The sequence below is a fragment of the Acyrthosiphon pisum genome, chromosome A1, assembly GCF_005508785.2.
Source record: "Acyrthosiphon pisum isolate AL4f chromosome A1, pea_aphid_22Mar2018_4r6ur, whole genome shotgun sequence".
Lineage (NCBI taxonomy): Eukaryota > Metazoa > Arthropoda > Insecta > Hemiptera > Aphididae > Acyrthosiphon > Acyrthosiphon pisum.
Window position 1 is genome coordinate 169,788,185 of NC_042494.1, and position 13,881 is coordinate 169,802,065.

General features: G+C 30.8%; 1 long non-coding RNA gene across 1 annotated transcript; it reads left to right on the plus strand.

Moving 5' to 3' along the window:
- Nucleotides 1-27: 27 nt before the first annotated feature.
- Nucleotides 28-9,313, plus strand: LOC100574731. Its single transcript, XR_510721.3, has 3 exons — nt 28-2,658; nt 2,776-2,796; nt 9,087-9,313. It is a non-coding gene; the product is annotated as an uncharacterized LOC100574731 (long non-coding RNA).
- The last annotated feature ends 4,568 nt before the right edge of the window (nt 9,314-13,881 follow it).

Consider the following 13,881-nt stretch of genomic DNA (forward strand, 5'->3'; position numbering starts at 1 on the left):
TTCTGTTAATCTTTCAATAATTGACGATTTTTCTTCATTTTGAGTGTGGTACAATTTAATTCCATATTCTTGCAAAACTTTTTTGTAATGTTTATTTTCAAATTCCAAACCTTTATCTGCGTGAAGTAATTTTCGATCCACCTTATTTTCTGAATTTTTACCAAAAATCACATCTCGAAAGCTTCTAACATATCTTTTTCTTTTTTATTAATTGTAAAATTGATTAATCGATAAGGGTCGATTTATCGATTGTTATAATCGCGCATCCCTACAGCTGACTTAAGGCGACTGAAATAAGGAGCTGTCGTTTCTTTGGTTTCGGTTTACTGATATTCGGTATCAGCCTTGACAACGACGTGATTATCTTCATAGCCTTTGCTGCCGCACATTCCAGGTGTTTTCCAAATCCTAGTTTCCTACATAATTCTACACCTAGATTGCGAATGTGCTCTTTTGGTTCGGGTAATTTGCCCTCAATAAGAACCTCGGGATCGTATATCCTCGTTTGGTGGTTAGCATTATTTCTTCCGTCTTGCCAACCAATAGTATTAGGCCCCGTCCAGCCATCCAACTTGTCACTAAAGCTAAGGACAGATTCATTGCTTTCTCCGGAAGAGTAGTTGTGTGTCCAGTAGCAGAAACCACGATGTCATCTTCAAAGGCTATAAGGGTCGAGCTAAATATGCCCCAATTAGGCATTGGTTGGCAATTTTGGTCCAACAATTAGATATTCAACTTGCAACTATGTCTTAGAACGGGTTCATTGCTTTCTATGGAAGAGTAGTAGTGTGTCCAGTAGCCAAAACCACGACGTCATCTGCAAAGACTATAAGTAGAGCTTGGTATGTCCCTGTATATCTCCTTACGCAGCAAGTCGTCGTACATTATGTTCCATAATTTCGGGCCGAGTACAGACCCTTGAGGTATACCACTGGTGACCTCTACATGCTTTTTTTTTACTATACAGAAGTGACCTGTCGTTGAGATAGCTCATCAAAATTCTCACACTAGGTATACTGGCACGCTTTTCATGAACAGGGCCTCTTCGATCCTGATCCAGGTTGCTGAATTAAACACATTTGCTACGTCAAGGGAGACCATTGTGCAAGTTCTCTCTTGTACAGTGGCCCAGTACCTGCTCTGTTCACCACATCCATCGCATTCCATATCACATCTACGTCCTTTCGAGAATCCAAATTTCCTATTTCTGATCCCGCTAGTTACTTCCAGGTGTGATTCCAGTCTCTTCTTGATGTCTATTTAAATAGTGTTCCAATTGTGTTGATTAGGGAAATTGGCCTGTATGACGAGGGTCGCTCTATTGGTTTATTGCCTTTTAGAAGTAACACTAGCTTAGCCTCTTTCCATGCTTTTGGAAAGTTCCCTTGAGTGAGACATCTGATGAACATACCTCATTTAAATTCACATTTTTTCGGATTACATGCTTCACTATGACATCTGGGATTCCATCAGGCTCCGGTGCCTTGTTCATCGGTAGGCTTATTGATTGTAATTCCTCGCTGGTAATCAGTGGGACTTATGATTATGGCCATATTGATGGCTGATGATTCGGGAACAGTGTATCAACTATTAGTTCCAACCATCTGGGAATCGTTATCTCCGTTATCGGTACGCCACCGACCAGATTTTTATGACTATCTTATAGTGGATGCCCCTAGGATCCGCTTCTACCTGGTTGCAGAGTTCCCACCAACAATTTTCTTTAATTTGTCGTCTTTCTATTTTTACCTTTATCTTCAGAGCCCTATATTCTTCTAGTATTTAAATGCAGTCTTCGCCATGATTACTAGTTCTGCGAATCCTCCTCCTTGCGTGGATGCATTCCTTCCTGAGATCGGATATTTTGGATGACCACTAGTAACACGGCTTTTTTCCCATTTATATTCTCCTTTCAGCATACAGCTGTTACACGTATCTCTGAGGATTTCAGAGCAGTCAATGGATCTGTTTTCTACATCTTCTGTTGACGGTACTCTTGCCGTCGCAATGAACGAGTCCAGTTTTTCTACATCAAGTTTTCTCCAAGCCCAACCATTTCTCCGTGCTTGTAGTTCACTCTCCGTCACTCTTAGGTTGTAGTACGCGTACTGGTGGTCGCTCAATGATTGGTCCTCTAGAATCTCCCATGAGCCGATTTTCCTGACGATGCTCGTTGTTACCAAAGTCAGATCACCCTAACCTCACTTAACCAAACCTAACCTTATACATGTTCACCACTGTTTTGTAAATTATACAATTAGTATACGTTTACAACCAGGACATCAAGTACATTACTCTACCAATTCAAGGAATGAAACTTTTTAAAATATAATAAGAAGAAAATCCTATTTCTATTTCTATTATTCTTGAATAAATCCTATTTAAATAAAATTATGATTTTATAGAAGACCGTTTTTGAAATGTATCATTGAATGCAAATAAAATAATGATAATCTTGTAAATTTTATATGTTCCATTACTTATTAAACTAGGTACCTACAAAACAAGTTTGTAATTTTCACTCGGCAGAAAAAAAAATTTTAAATCATCTCAGTTATAACGTATTGTAAAGGAGACATAAAAAATATATATAAGTGTTATTAAAACTATGTATATTATTTTATTTTGTAGGATCCCAAGATGAACACTATAGAAATGGTAAGTTTTATAATGTTGTAATATATACCTACAATGCATAGTTATTATTAAAACGTTACCTAACATAATATAGTTCCAAGCGTCGTACATTAATAACGTATTTTTATTTAATTACAGATATCATAAAAAAGTTACCGGGTAATTTATTTTTAGATCATTTTTCTAGTTGAAATTTAAAAAAATTAAAGATACTTGAATGGCTATTTTTAATTTAAAAAAATGTAATATTTGAATATTATACATTATACACTCTGTGACATTTTTATATTTTTTGATTTAGTTATATTAATCATACTGAAAATTTTCTGAATTCTTATTCATAAATAACCGATATAAAAGTGCAGTTTTAATGTTACAAAATCTCTTATCTGAATCCACATAAACTGGAATCTAATAGTTTTTTTTTCTATTAGAAAACTAAAAATTATTGATATAGGTACTTTTTATTAGAAGAAGTACCTTTGTATGTGCAGAAATGTAGAACCATGTTAAAAAAAAATATAGAAATAGTGATTTTTTATATGTTTCTATTTGTCGTATGCGTTAATTTTTATAATGTAGTGTATTACAGTCTTATGGGATTGTCTTCATTTAATTTATGTGTCTGTTCTTTTCGTATTAAACTTGTTATCTCCATCCTGATTTCCTAAAGGTATGATTCCTATAATTGATTCCTTCTAGAGAAATGAATGAAGGAATTAATTCTTTTATTTTTTAAAGGAATAGGAACGTGAAATTATTCCTTATTTTTAGGAGTAGGAACGTAAATATTATAACACTTTTGTTCTTCTTAGAGTTGTTTTACAAAAAACATTTGGCTATAAAATTTTTATTGACTTCATTTTTATTTAATCTTTTAAAATAATATACAAAACTACCAATTTTTATTCACATATGATTTTATTTTCTGATTAGTGATTATGATGATAATTTATTACTCACAAACCTCAAGAAACGTGGATAAGAATGAGTTCCTTTTTTATAGGAACGAGGAATTGAACGAGTTCCTTTTAATAATAAATGTACGAAGAACTGATCGATTATACTAAAGGAGCGAGAATTTTTAACAGATTCCTAAAAGGAACCTTAAGAACACTGGGTGTAGGTATGCATTCGTAGTTTTTTCCGTGTCCCTTAAAAGAAATTTAGATGTGAAGATTTCACTCATTACGTGTACCAAAACTTCCATTTGTCGGTCTTCTTGCATTTATCATTACGTGTGCCCTCAATTTTCTGAACTTAGTCTGGACTTAATCTTCTGTAGATATTGTTTTATTATTTATATTAATACCTAGGGCATTTCAAATTCTCGACTAGTTTGAAAACGGACTGATAGCCGTTCAAATTTTGAAACTGTGCTGCGCAGTTACGCTTTAGCATGTGCTTAGTCTCGTTTTTGTTTATTTATCTCAAGGTCAATATTTTTACTTGGCATTATGGGCTCTTTTACCGTCTCTTTTAATTCCGTTTTTGATTCTCCAAATATTACAATGTCTTCCGCATATGATAAGATAGTTTTAAAAATTTCATTTGTCGGTGTTTTTGTATTTATTTTACAGCGTTTTCAAAAGCGAAGTTGAAGAGTACGGAGGAATACGCATCGCCTTGTTTCAATCCATATCTGACTTTGAATTCTTTTGGTGATTCTCCAAGTAAACGTACTTTACAAAAATTTGATGAGTTACAACACATTATTGGGTTAACTAATTACTTTGGTATTCCAAAATATATAAGTGCTAACCAGAGTCAGTTTATAATAATGCTGTCATAAGCTTCCAAGGAAATCATGTGTAGATCTTTGTGATGTTCATAGAAGTATTCCATAAATTGTTTAAGTGTGAATATATATGATCTTTGGTCGATTTGTCTTCATATTACATTGGTATTCACCTATTAATTCTATCGAGTATCATTTGAGTATATGTGGAATGGCTATTGGCACAAGCTTTTGTACGCAGCGTTCAGTTAGGGATATGCCCCTGTAAGTTTCTACTTTCTTGTGGTTACTTTTTTTATAAATCCATCAAATAACGGCAGTGTTCCAATACCTCTCTAGATTTTCTTCGTTCCATATACTGACGATGATTTTATGTAAGTTTTCCAAGAGATCCCTTCCATGATTAAATAGCTCAGCGTTTTTAGTGTCCCCACGTAATCCTTAATTATTCTTCAAAGATTTTATTACTGCTATATTATCTTCCAAACTAGATTCTGGTATAATTCGTTTTCTACTGTTGTATATTATTCATACTTCTTCAGCTCCCTGTCTTATTTTCTATGACTTGAAATTGGAATAGGCCTTGGAATGTCCAGGATACTGTGTATTTTCGTGCGTCTTGGTCTAAGGGTACTTGTCATCAGTCTCTAATCCAAAATTCTACATAGCCTTGACCTCAAATTTATTGCGGCCAGCCATGGTTTACACGCCTGATTTGGTTACGTCAGTGATGCACCTATAGTCAATGCACAAAGGGGTTGAACAAGCTTTTTTCCTTTGCTAAGCGACGGGGGTGGCCAACAGAGACTCTGACATTGACATTGATTTTATAGTCAGTGGATAGGGTAGGGTTCATTGCGATTGGTGTTTTGTTCTTAAGGAATATATCATGCTCTATTAGTTTGGTACGACCAACCCTCTCCCTAAACTTCTTACGACGTTCAAATATTTATTAATTGCATAGGTGAGTTTCACGCTCGTTTCAATTAATAATAATAATTTTTAATTGGAATTGATGGTAGTTGTAGGGTCTTAGGTTATAACAGTCTAAGTTCATGCATTTAGTCTTAAAATTGTAATAAGACATCTAGTAATGCTTCCATAAAACATTAAGAAATTATTTGATATCTTATTACGTGCAAAACATTTGTTTGTTGTCAATCATTTGTTTTATTTTTACATTATAATTTTAAAAAAATCTATCAGAACAAAAAGCATAATTATTATGTTAATATAATTATAATTTTTTGATAATTGTAATATTATTTCGGTACTAAATAAATAATTAGTTCAAAAAAATTATTTGAGATTATTAAAATATTATTTAACAGAACTAAGAAAATTGTCCACTATAATTATCCCATTGTAATGTCTTTTTATATTCTTGCCCATTTTTTCTGAATCCATTTACTATAGAAAAGATAAAAGAATTTACAAATTTACATCGATTATTTTTTAAATAAATAAGTTATACTGAATATTAAGAAAACAATGAATAACCTTCCATTCTAAGTATAGGGAAGATTGACTGTAAAAAAATCAAGATAATCTAAACTTTCCCTACTGTCACTCATCATAGTACAACATCATTTTAATTTGAATAATTCTTTGTTTTAGATTTTAAAAAAAAATACTATGAATATCAGATAGACATTATAGAGAAAACGAAGAATGGTACTTATTTTTTTTCAAAACAATTAATAATGATATTTTATTTATTTTCATCTCAATAATAAAATATCAAAATTAGTTGTACATTACGAAAATGTAATTAAAGTATATAAAACAAGTCATATAATTAGAAAAACAAAATAATAAGAGAGAGAAATAATACATTACACGACAACTTGAAAATTAAAATTTAAAAGACGGATCTTCGATGGCAATACAATTCAGTCTATCGACTGGGTGGTTACGGGAAAAGTCTGTTGTACACAATGGCAAATAGATAGAAAAAGTAGAGCGTAACTCAGCTTTAGGGTACTGTGGCCGGTCTTGGAAGGGATAACGAGATTTAATTGAAAAAAGTACGGATGACATGAGAATTGAAATTGTGCCTATCGTGCTGGACCGCCGGATAAGTAACAGTGAGCCACTTAGTAACTAGTGGCGCACTCTAACGGATAAATATTCTATATAACTAATATTAAATGTCACATTTATTCAAATTCAAGATACCGTGAACCATCCCTAATAATTATTTGAAATTTTTCATACCTACATATTTATTCTGGTCTCATGAAGGTCAGTAACTACATGAGAAACACCTAAAGTACCTTCCAGGATCATCATGTAACGATACAATTTCGTTTCAAGTGGCGAGGTTAAACCTCACCTTTTTCATTAAACCCATGACATTTCATATAGAATTATGAACACTTCTCATAAGTTTCATTAGATGCTTCATGTTTCACAGAAAATCTTACAGATCCCATAAAAAACATGGGAAATCCTATAAAAGCTTTGATACTTCTGATTAAACTCTTGAAATGTCTCATTACATGTAAGATATATACTATAAAAGCTTAATCTCCAATATAAGAAATTGATATTAGATAATTCTTAATAAAAATCTATGATATATCCTATTAAATACTTAATATTTGATTGTAGTAGCAAGATATCAACCATTATAGGATTGATATTTCAGAGAAAAGCATACATTTCCCGTCAAATCCTTTTAATTTTTCATTAATTTCATGCCATTTCAAATGGAATCTTTGGCACTTCTCATAAGTTCCGTGACATTTCTATTTGAATAATCGATATATACCAGAGAGGAGTATACATACCAATAAAAAATCCTCGAAGTATCCCATTAGAAACATGGTAAATCTTACGAATACTTTAATACGTCCAATTAAACTTGAAATTTTCCTTTAAATGCAAGAAATATTATAAAAAAGCATATTCACAAATATAATAATAGACAATTCTTAATAAATCTATGGCATTTTCCATTAGAAAAATTATATTTCACAGAAAAGCATAAAATACCAATAACAATTTAACCATTTTCACAACACATACCATTGGATTCATCTTTAAAGTTTAATGAATGGCGATTAATACATTTTTCGTTCATGAGGCCAATCGAAATCCGATAATCATAATCATAAATAGTAGCAGGTTCATAAGGAAATGCTTGATCTTTAAAATTTTTTTTTGCTCTTTTAGATAGTACTTCTAAACGATTATTATTTAGTATTTGTTTATTATTTATTGATTTTTCAATATCTCATTATTGATTTCTTTCTTAAAATCTTCATATTTTTTAAATCTTTTTTTACTTGATGAAACTCTTCCAATATTGCTCTTCTTTTAACTATTGATTTATGATGAAAATGCGTCGTAGTTCAACCTTAAAACGCCTTTATGATTTCCAGACTTAATTTCTGTCTTGTCCTTCTGTGTAAAGAAAATAATAATGTATATTATAATTAAAAACTGCTTGGCAATAAATAAAACTATAAAACTCTATCTGTATAGATAATTGAGTAATGGCCCAGGCGATGGCCGGGTAATTCCAGTTAGTATTTAAAAAATATATTTACTCGTTTTTATAATCATTACTCATTGCCTAATTATCATATTTAATATAATTAGATAATATTTATGAGTTATTATACATTTTTTCGCTCGTGGAATTACAGTGATAACTTGGTCCGTCGGTGCCAATTATGCGATCCCGTGGTAGCATAGTTTATTGTATTCAATATTTACCTAATTAAATAAATCAACGAGCTGTTTAACAACAACGCTGTACACGGGTTAATTTTTATTTTTAAATAAACCACCGAATATGTCCAGGCCGTAATAAGCAGAAAACAATGTTTGCAATTCTCCTGAAATGACTGTAATACTATGTACCTACTACGTATGGATTTCAATAGTGGACATAAAGTATTAAAACAAATAGGCTATCATACTTGGGAACCTATAATCAATGATATTTACTAAATATTTAAATTGTATTTAAGGTATTGTCTACATACATTTTATAACATAATCATATTCACACAATTCCTCAAATCGATATTTTAGAAATTCAGTTAGAAAACAGTTAGAAGTTTGAGGATACCAAATATCGAATTTGACCATAATCAAGTTAATATAATGATTAAACATGACAGTATATTATTTTGGATTTATAAGAAAATGTGTGTAACTCCGTCGTCTATTTTACTACTTAGTTTTATATTTTAAAAGTAATTATTGATACATTTTAAATGTCAATATTTCAAAAATGTAGAGATATGTCACCAAATTATTACGTTTAATAGTCTTAAACTTGGAGGTTCAACATAATATCCGAAAATTGTGTGTTTGTCCCGTCAAGGGCTCCCTTATATTATCGTGAGACAAGAGGTAACTTATTCTAAAATAGTGCCATACATTTTAACGTATATAAAAATTTCTAAGACTAGTTTTTGACTTTTAGTTGATTAGTCTGTTTTCTTCGCATATAAATAATTTAAATGTTCTTGTGCAAAACTATGCGTCCAGATATTATTTAGAAAAAAAGTAACAATATTAATTTAATATGCAGAAATTCCCACGTTCATTGTAACTTCATAATTTATTTTATTTAAATTGATACAAAAAAACATCAAAAACCATAATTTATAAATTATTTGATGTATTTTACTTGAAGTAACAAAAAATAAGAAGAAAATAATGATTTAAAAAAATAATTATTGTTTGTACCTAGATGGAGTGTTTCAAGATTACAGAACATGGTGTGAGAAAACTAAAGGATATACGAATCCTTTATAGATAACTAAATGATTTTGTTTGTTATAATTTAGCATTATATTACCTTTGTTATTATCTCTAATACCTAGTGCTATAATTAAATACCTACTATGTATTCAAGGGTCACTGCCCGTAAATTGTTTGTAAATTAATAAAAATATTAATACATAATACAATAACAAGATTATATATAGAATTATAAATATAATTATACTTGTATTTAATCTTCATTTTATGTAATAAAATTAGGTATATAAATTATATTATTATTATTTTATATTATGTCTATGATATAACCACACAACCACATCGATCATTTTTGGAAATAAAACCCATTGGTACCTACCTATAATATTTATTATTTTTTTTTAAATACTGAAAATATTAATAATATAATTATGTCTATGGGTTATATATATTTTTTATTCTCTACCATGATATTATTGCCATCGAATATATAAATATCTGTGGGTATAATATTATGCTGGTATAGATTTCTTATCACGCTCCGGTATCTCCCTACTCGTTGAAGAAAACAACATGATATATAATTCCCATCAAAAGGGAAAAAATTTTCTAAAAATAGCAACCACATAATATTATTTGTTTACATTTTTAACCTTGTCACTTACTTTCTACGGTAGAAATGATATTCTATGGTAGAAATTCTACCACCAATTTTAGTTAGTACGTCGAGAGTACGATTGTTCTAGTCGTGATCGAGAAAGAAGTGAAATACTTAATAATATATATTATATAATAATAATAATATTTGCTGAATATTTAATATTATACAACCCGACAACCGCCAAGTGTCAGTATTTTAGTCCATTTAGTGGTTTCAGTTTCTATAAATATATTAATGTTATATTTTTGTTTTTATAAATATTTATTCAACTGATAAATTATCATTAATTATTAAAAGTTTTTTTTTTTTAATTTTACGAGTGTATTAAGTATTTTCTATTATGAACGAACAAAAAAGAAAAGGAGGTGCAGCTCGATTAAGAGAAAAAAATAAGGCATAGCAACCCAGCACCTTTTTAATTTTTTTTTTTTTTGAAAGAGATGTACTTCGACGAGTTAAGAACGATGGTGCAAAAAAAATTTGCGGAAACCATTATTTTGGAAGTTATAGACATCCAAAGTTTGCGATTTTACGTTTATATATGTATACGTATGCACCATGCGCGCAAGACTGTTATTTTAATGCCGCGCGAAGTAATATGAGTTTGGCGACCTAAGCCACTTTAATATTATACTTATGTTTCTTTAACAGACTGGCGACCGGAGCCGTTAGGCGACGGGAGGTCCCTTGAGTTCGAAGATTGCCATGACTTGTGTTACTTTAATGGCATACTTGCAGTTTAGCTCCCCCTCGCCATTTTGAATTTTTTTTATCGAAACTTATGTACCTAACTCAACGAGTTAAGAACGATGGTGCAATCAGAATTTGTCGCTCTTACTTAGTTTCGAAGTTATGGCTTTCCAAAGTTTTTGATTTTACGTTTATACACATGTGTATACTACACTACTATAATGCCACGCATGGCTAACTGGTAGTTACCCTGTGACCAACTTGAGGTGGTGTGGCACAGCAAGTCGGGAGATATTTTCGATTTGCGGAGCGGAGCGACAGCGCTGAGGAGCGTAGCGACGAGTGCCGCTAGCATGGCATCACTGTACGATGTTTTTTCAAATTGGTGGCCCACTTGGGGAGGTGTTGCATAGCAAATTTTCGTTTTTAATTATCCGAGCGAGCGAGTGACCCCGCTCGGTGACTCGGTGCAACAAAAATTTAAGGTATTTTGTTACTTTACCGGACACCCTTTTTTTTGCAATTTTTTTTTTTAGACTAATGTAGTTAACTATACTGAGAACGATGGTGAAGTCAGAATTTGGCGGTCGGACTTAGTTTCGAAGTTATAGCTTAATGAAGTTCGCTATTTTACGATTTTTGCACGTTCGCGCGTCACTAGTTTACTGCACCTATTAGATACGAATATTAATTTTTTTTCGCTCTTACCTGAAAACTCGATAGCAATTAATCTATTATTGTAATAATTGTAGTATAGGCTTAGTGCCTTAGTACATAAGGTTAGGTTTATGATAGTAGTATACTAGTATCTATAACCTATGTTTCGCTCAAATTTCAAAAACTCAAAAGTTAAAAGTATAATAGTAAAAATTGAACATTTTAGTAATTTTGTTATACATTTTAGAATATGTTATAAGCCGGTGCGTTGTCATCTTCACTGTTCAAGTCGTATTTGACACGGACATGTATGTCTAATCATTTTTTTTATTAAAGCCAAGGTTTTCGACTACAGCTGCAAACAATATATACAAATTTGAATGGTAATTGATTTGCTATTTAAGCCCCGAGGGGGTTAGGGGCCGAGCCTCTATAAGCTTATATTACTGGTCATCGAGTATAGCGACCGGAGCCGGTAAGCGAAGGGAGGTCCCTTGAGTGCGGCGACCAGAGCCGATAGGCGACGGGAGCCACTAGAAATGAGTTACTTTAATTAACAAGGTTAAAAATACTTGTTAGGTCATCCGTCTGCCCGCAGGGCAGGTATGCCTCCCCCCCAGGTTTGCTATTTAAGCCCCGAGGGGTTTGGCGACCGGAGCCGGTAGGCGAAGGGAGGTCCCTTGAGTTTGGCGACCGGAGCCACTAGAAATGTGTTACTTTAATTAACAAGGTTAAAATTACTTGTTAGGTCATCCGTCTGCCCGCAATTTTTTGAAAAGGAAGAAACAGATGAGACTGTTGTTAAATCAATAGAATGTGACACTAAATCTAGGGATATTAATCAAGAGGTCAGTCTTTATTTTTAATATACATAATTGTTCATTAAGGTTCGACAGTAAATATCAACTAGGTATTTTATCTAAGATTTTAAGGACATTATGTAATTTCACTAATTTTAGACACTAAAATCTCAACCAAAATTGAATACCTACAAACTATGGACTTAATTGTCTTAGCTAAGTATTTTGTTAGTTTGTTGTTTGTTGTGTTAAGTTGTTACATAATTAATATTAATACAGTCTGAATGACAAAATAAAAAAAAAAACAATTAATCATAAAATATGTACTTATACACATTTTTATTGAGTACCTATCCTACATAAAAAATAGGTACATAAAGACAGTAATCAAATATATATATATATGTATAATGCATTTGTTTTTAAACAAATATAATAATATGATATAATTCTTTATATTATGTAGAAATCTGATAATTTAGCACAATCTATGGAGTGTCCTGCTACACATATTAGTAATTGTTTGAACAATGAAGAAGTCAATATTTTTGAAAACAAAGATGAGACTATTGTTTTCAACAAATCAACAAAATGTGACACTGAATCTACGGATTTTAAACCAAAGGTGAGTTTTTTATTTTTTATCATAACTTGACATTAAAACCATATATTTTCAGGTTTCTGATTTATCAATTTCTAAGTATGATAGTCCAAAACAACCACTACTTGCAAGTTTTCCAAAAAATAATAATAAAAGAGCGCTCAATTCAAAATTTTACAAACATTTCAATTGGATCGAGTATTCAATTGTAAAAGACCAGGTGTATTGTTTTGTTTGTCGACATTTTACATCTACTAATAGACCACAATTTGAACGAACATTTTTAAATAAAGGATTCAACTGTTGGCAAAAATAAGCAGAATCCTTTAAATACCATGAAAAGACTAATTATCATAAGCTAAACTTTGAAAAGTATATTATGTTTTTAAATTTAAAATGTAATAAAAGTTATTCTTCTGTTGCAAGTGGCATAATACATTCTCGAAATAAAGAAGTTGAAGATAACCGTCCACATGTTTATTACTTATAGAATTTTGAAAATATTTTGACTCTTTTTGAGCTGTTTACGGACATTTTCAGTTTTCAATTTTTTTAATTTTTTTTTCTATAAATATCAATAAAGTTTTATCTGTTGGGCCAAAAAGTGTATAAATTTAATACAAAGCTCCTGATATATTGTTACAATATCAGTTGAAAAATATTAAAAATACATAGGCACAATTTTTTTTTTATAAGCATTTAAAGATCAAATTTTGACAAAATTTATCAAATTTTAATTTGAAAAATTATTTTGTAGTTAAAAATTTATAAAATGTTCAATTTTTGTATCTAAGAATTGAAAATTTAAAACAAGATTCCACGTAAGTAATTAATTCTGTTACCAAAAAATCTAAAAAATACATTTACACAGTTTATTTTTATACAAATTTTTATATCATTTTAAGTACAAATTTGGACGAAATTACATATTAAAAACCTAGGATTACTATTTTAGTTATTTTGTTGTGATTGTATAATATTATTCGTGGGTACTTGAAACTTCTAAAGTATACTATTATATATCTATGATAGTATCACGGTTTGTTGTTGATGTATAACGCGTTATAAGTACCTAATAGATATTATGATATGATTAATTTGGAATTTATTCTAGGTACCTATTAATTATTATAGGTCAATTGTTTTTAAATACTTACTACAGACTATAATAATATAATATTATGTCTTATACCTAGACTGACATACCGTCTCCGCTCAGAATCATTTTTCTTATACAATGATATTATATCATTGAATTCAAATTTAATACCATCCATTATACAGTGACCCACTTGTAACCTACTGTACAGCAGAGCGATATCCACTTACCCACCTTTTTTTTAACTTAATACAAATTTAACAAAAAGTGTGTATT